This window comes from Brassica oleracea, chromosome C8 (genome assembly GCF_000695525.1).
Source record: "Brassica oleracea var. oleracea cultivar TO1000 chromosome C8, BOL, whole genome shotgun sequence".
Classification (NCBI taxonomy): domain Eukaryota; kingdom Viridiplantae; phylum Streptophyta; class Magnoliopsida; order Brassicales; family Brassicaceae; genus Brassica; species Brassica oleracea.
The window spans coordinates 17,027,414-17,034,176 of NC_027755.1; the positions used below are offsets into that span (position 1 = coordinate 17,027,414).

Consider the following 6,763-nt stretch of genomic DNA (forward strand, 5'->3'; position numbering starts at 1 on the left):
TAGTTTTTGTTTAATTTTTAAAATAAACTATATAGTTTAAAAAAAAAATTCATTGGTTTAAGGTAGTAGAGATTAATCATTGTTAGATAATATGATTTTTGTTATTTAAAAAAGATATTTATAATTTTAAAAGTTAACATCGACAAATATCTAAATATTTAACATATGGAGGTATAGTATTACAACATTAAATTATATCTATTTAATTTATACTATCTATAAATCCAATGGAATATCTATTTTTTAAATTCAATTATTGATAGCCCAATAAAAATTTCGGGTAAGTCCAAAATTTAAATGATAAGATTAGAGATTAAATGTAACATGACTTTATAGGAATATGTTCATTAGATTTATTTTAAAAATAATCACACATGAATCAAGGTTGTGATTTCTGTTTTAATATATAAGATAAGAATATTATTAACAACGTTTACGGGACACCAGTGAATTTTTAAGGACTTCTGGTTATCTTCATTCTTTGGTCAACGGAAAAAGGTCAAATGTTAACATACGTTATGTTACTTATGTACGTTCTTGTTTGCATGTGCACTCGCTGACTTTTTTTCTTCCTTCCCCTTGGCCTATTTATGGGAAATAAAAAGAGAGAGAAGGTTTCAGCAAAAGTATCGTTCTCGTGACTCGTGAGTGAATAGTAAAAGAGATCAATGGTCTAGAAAAGATCATCATCCGCGATCGTCACGGCCAATCTTTCGAGGTACTCTCCTTATCTGATCATACAGAACAACCAGATCCGTGCGTGTTAATGATTTAATGTGGCTTGTATGGAGGTCAAGTGACTTCTTTTTTTGTAACAAAAGGTCAAGTGACTTCTTGGAAGAATGAGAAAGGAGAGGAGTTACTTTTCATGAGTAATATCTATATATAATATATGCTTGTATAATGTCAGATTAGCTTCTCTTTTTTTTCTGGTGTTTCAAAAAAAAAAGAAAAAAGCTAATCATTAGTGAGATTTGATATCATGTGTAATGTATTTGTGCAGGCTATATTCAAGCCTCCAAAAGCGATTCGTGGAGGCATTCCAGTATTGTTTCCACAAGTATGTGGGATTTCAATGTTCTTTTTTTACTTTGTTAATGAAAGATTTTTTAATTTGTTTTGTTAATATAAAGTTTTTTTTGTAAATGTAGTATAGTAACACTGGTCTGCTTTTCCCTCACATGGATTTGTTAGAAATAGGTTTTGGAAGATTGAGGCTCATCCTCTTCCTGTACCATCGTCACATCATTCTTCTAGTGCTCTCGTCGACCTCATCCTAAGATCATCTTCCCAAGATGATTTGAAGATCTGGCCTCATAAGTAAGATTCTCTCTCTCTCTCTCTCTCTCTCTATCTATCTCTCTCTCTCTCTCTCTCTCTCTCTCTCTATTTTTCAGATATTTGGTAAGAAATGTTACCAAAGTTTCTAAACTATTTAAAAATAAAAAAAAATGAAAAAATAATAGAAAAGGAGAGAAGAGTGGAAGAAAGAGAAACCATAGTTTCTAAGAAGGACCGTATGAGAACATGTCTGAACACTTGTCATTATATTAGTGATCTCTTTTTCTATAAAACACTAAAATTAAACTAATCACTTAATTAGATTAAAAGTATTATTTTACATTGTTGAGCATATTGTGTAAGGTTCTATACCGTTGGACATGCTCTTAGAATATTCCATACTGGATTTGAAAATGACAACACTATAAATGAGTTTGAATATGCTTCTTTATTGCCAATTAGTGAGCTGGAATCAAATAATTCCCCACAACATATACATAGATGTGAAGCTTTTTAGTTTAATTCTCACAAAAAGTAACCAAATATATATCTATTTCAGGTTTATATATCGACTAAGAGTAGCATTGGGGCATAGAGGAGAGATTTGACGTTGACATCTCGTGTTAGGAACACTGATGTAAAACCGTTTAACTTCATATTTGCTCTTCATCCCTATTTCTCTGTTTCCGATATCAGGTAATCTCTTGGCAATTCTTGTTTTCAAGTCAACTCTTTGTGTTTGCTAGACTAGAGGGAGACAATCATATTTTATGTGTCACTGAGGCACAATAATTCATCTATATATTGACTTTTCCTCGAAACATTTTTGATACCAATCAAACATCCTATTTCAAATGTTTTAGTTCTTGTTTATTGTTCTATTGGTGTTAGTATACTATATAAAGTTATATATGAACTGTCTGTGTTAGTCAAATCCAGGTGGAAGGATTGCATGGTGTGAATTATCTTGACCAACAAAAGAACAGAACACGTTTCACTGATCATGACAAAGCTATAACTTTTAACTCCCAGGTAAACTTATCTTTCAACTCACTGATAATGTCAAAGCTATAATAACACTACTAACTTGTGGAATAGCTTGACAGGCTTTACCTAAACACTCCAAATAAAATCGTGGTACACAAGGAAGGACAAATTGATGCTGGTATAAACTTAGAATTTCATATACATAATCTTATGCAACATATAGACACATAAACATATTGTTTTAGTAATGATGGATGATAATGCAATATGCAGTGGTGTGGAATCCATGGGAAAAGAAAGTGTCCGACTTGGGAGTTGAAGATTACAGTCGTTTTGTTGCTGTGGAAAGCGCTGCTGTCCATAAAATAATCCAAATGTCTGTGGTTACTTCGAGTTGAAAGCTTGACATTTATGCGCTAGTTTTCTGCAAATAACGTAATTACTGTTTAACGATTTTTTCTAACATTGGTATTTTGTAACTGTAGTAACTTAATACAAGGACCTATGTTTGATTCATTATTTTCAAATTTTAGAATTAGTATATTTTTAAGAGAGAATTGGGAAAAAGAGACACTTTCAAGTTTGATTTATCTCAATAAGATTTTTTGAAGATTTTTTGGGAAACTAGGATTTTATTTTTTGTTAATACCATAATGCCTTTGTAATTAACCAAATAATATGAATTTTAAATATAAATTATAATTTTTGTAATTGATTTAATATAAATTAAAAAAGAAAAAAAAATTAAAAACAAGGGAAAAAAAATACGGTTAAAGAGTTTAGGGTAAATAACCCTTTTTTTATCTCGTCTTCTCCGCCGTTTCTCTTAACTCCTTCCATGGCGATTTAGGGTTAAGAGTTCTTCATCATGGTTGTGTGAATCCTTTCCTCTCTAACCTCGTTCTCTAACCTCATTTTCGTCAATTTCCTCTTCGTTCTCAAACACTACATCCAACGAAATCGAAGTCTTCTTCCTCAACGAGTTTCGTCCAACGGTTCTTTGCAAAATCGAAGTGTTCTTCCGTCAATTTCATCAAAATCTCACGTTTCTTCACACTAAGTATGTGATTTCTTCTATTGATTCTCTTAATAGATCCCTTCTCTAAACCCTAGATTTGATTAAGACCGATTTGTCATCTTTCTTAAACTAAGTTAGTTCCCTTAGTTTTATGGGTTGATTAATCATCTTAAAACCGATTTGCCATGCATGTTACTGTTTTTGATTTGTAAAGAGTATTGATTTAGGTTTTTGGAAAGGGGAAATTTTTGTGTCTCGGAATATTATACTAGTTGTGGTTCGATTATAATGTTACACAGTTAGATTTGTTGATGTCTGTATGTAATGGTTGTTGTTCTGTGAAAAGTTAGATATAGGTGGAACATGTGTTTTAAAGTACATAGATTGTAGAAGTGAAAGTATATTTTGGTTCTTATCTTTTGTTTCTGCTCTTATTTCAATATTTTATCTTTGATTGTAGGTATGTCTGGGGAGTTACCAAAGCGGCTTATTAAGGAGGGTGAGGAGACCCAAGTGATTCATATCTATAACAACTGCAGAATGGTATGTTATATGGAAAGGTTGGAGGAATGGCTGCCAAAGGAGTTGAGAGAAGTGAAGAAAGATCGGGTTTTTGCTCCAATTTTTAAGTTGTACAAGAATGGTTTGGGTTACTCGGCGAGAGTGATACACAGCTTCTTGTGTAGGGAGCTGGTGACTTACAAAAACTATGAGCTCTAGCTTGCGTTTGCGAGGAGACCACTTCGATTTTCTTTGGTAGAATACCACGCAGTTACCGGCCTTCAGTGCAATACTAGTCTATCACGTAAGGAGTTGGTTGACTTCGAGGATGATGGTGGTTTCTGGAGCACAGTGGTGAGGAGAAAAGAGGGAGTAACTATCTTGGACCTTTGGAAGAATCACCATGAAGTTGTTAAGAAGTGGAGTAATGATGATCGAATAAGACTGGTGTATATGTGCATCATTGTGACTATGGTTTGCGCGAGAGATGAGAAGGCTAATATCCCCTTCAAGTATATCAATTTGGTCATGGATCTTGAGAATGTTCGAAAGTATCCCTGGGGATTTGCTTCTTTTGACCTTCTCTGCGAGTCAATAGCTAAAACACGGGACAAACTGAAGGAAAAGACTACTAGTTACGTGTTAGATGGTTTCTCCTACGCCTTGCAGATTTGGGCAATGGAAGCGGTACCAAAGATTGGAAAGCTCTGTGGAAAAAAATTGGACAAGGGTTTTATGAACGGTCCTAGATGCGTAAACTGGATGGGAGCTGCAAAGATTTCATACGGGGAGTTCAATAGGTTGGAGAACATCTTTACATTTGAGGTAAATATTCTAATTTAAGTTGATTGCATCCGGTTTTAATGAGTGTTTAAATCTAACCTTGTTTACGTTTTATGTGTAGGATGACATCTATCCATACATCTCGTGGAGTGGGAATTATGAAGTGGTTGTGAATGCTGCTTTTCGCAGAGCTGATGAGGTGGAGGAAGATAGAATCAAGGTTCTCATGAAGATGATACATACTAAGCATGACTTCAGTGACCATGTTTGGGAGTTCGAAGAGACACCAGAGTTTTCTTGGGGGCTTCATGACAAACAAGGAGAGGATGATGAAGTAGCTAAGAATGATGAAGAAGCTCCCAAGAATGATGAAGAAGATGGGAGTGATGAAGACTTTCGAACTCTAAAAGGATCATCGAACAGAGTCTCAAGAGCTAGAAAGGGAAAGAAGAGGCTCCCGGATCGTGGAATGGAAAAAAGGAAGCAAAAGATTCTCTCTTCTAGACCAACAGGCACCTTTTAATGAAGATAAGAAGAGCTTTATGGCGCAGTTGTTTGAGCAGAATTTTTCTGCAATGGAAGAGAGGCTACAGAAACAGATGGGTGCAAGATTTGAGAAAATGCTGTCTGAGCTTAAAGGTTCACTTAAGGATGCAAGCGTTGAAGTTGACGATATAGAGCCATCGACGAGCAAGCCATCACCTATCAAGCCATCGCCGAGCAAGCCATCGTCGAGCAAGCCACCACTGAGCATTCCATCTCCAAGGAGGTCCAAACGCTTGGTAAAGAACCCCTAGTCTTCACCACTCTCGTCAATGTTGTTTTGACTTGTTTAGTTTGCATGTATGTTTGTGATAATTTCATCTATGTATCGGCGTGAAATGTTGTGTGTTTAATGTAGTCTCATTTTGGAAGTGTGGTTTGTTATTTGAACTTTGTATAAGATATGCATGGAATGGATATTATTGTATCAGTTTTTTATGTGTTGCTTGTGTATTTTTGAATTAACAGGATGTGAATTTGAGTCAAGCAGATGATATGGACGAAGACATAGGTACCCAAGGCCTTGAAGGGCTTTCTCAGTCTTCGTATGTGCCCGGCTTTGATCCATCGCAGACCAATAAGGACAACGAAGCACGTGATTGGTGGACTCCAATGACTACTGTCCGAAAACTACCAAAAGTTGAACCAATGGAAGAAACCGCAGCTCCATCACCGACTAAGTGGGAGAGATGGTGTAAGGGACCAATCAAGAAACTTGAGCTTAGTGATTCACCAATGGCTGGCGATGGTTCTCTGCAGTCCTTATTGTATTACTTCAACGAAGAATCATGGAATAGATTCACGAAATGGGCTATGAATCCAACACCTTTAAGGATTGGTCATACAGCCTTTAATTTGACTGTTGCTCAGAGGATATTAACTCCTGGGAAGTGGCTGGGGAATGAGGTATATATTTCTAATACAATTTCAATTGTCGTAGGTTCTCTAACATATCTTTGATTGTCACATTGGTCCTTGTCAATATTCAGGAAACGGATGCGATGATGTATATGTGGAGAGAGAACACAACTTTGAGGCGCTGGAATATAAAACGTGTTGCTTTCATGAGCGCCCTTTTCTGCTTCCAGCTCGACAATGCATACCGTAAATTTCATCCTAACAAAAAAGCCTACGAATTGCCGGATCTTTTTCTTGCTTATGGGAGAGGAGAGCTTCCGTCTCATGGCCGACCTGATAAAGTCTGGGGTGTTGATATTGATCGTCTCTACTTTCCTCTGTTTGTAAATGGTAAGAATCCTTGCTTCTCTTATACACGTCTCCACAGTTATGTATCTCTATTTACAAATTTAGTAATGTCACACGTAGGTAATCATTGGATTTCTGTCTGTGTCAACATCATTGAAAAGAAAGTGGAAGCCTTTGATTGCCAACGGGGAAGGAATAGGCAATACGTAGAGAAGTTTGCTGCTATGATTCCTATGATAGTGAAGGCCGTTGCGCCACCTGAAAGCAAGAAGCAACTACTCCTCTCACCATATTCTATCGTAGATGTACCTATGAAGTCCAGATTGAACAAGTCTTGTGCCGATTGTGGGGTATACGCACTGAAACACTTGGAATGTCTGCTGCTTGGTCTCGACCTCAGTTTAGTAGATGATGAGATCATGCAGGGTTGCCGCCAGAAGATTG

At 36.1% G+C, this 6,763-nt stretch overlaps 1 pseudogene; it reads left to right on the forward strand.

The window, feature by feature from the left end:
• The first annotated feature begins 785 nt into the window (after nt 1-785).
• Nucleotides 786-5,093, forward strand: LOC106308788 (annotated as a pseudogene).
• Nucleotides 5,094-6,763: the final 1,670 nt, after the last annotated feature.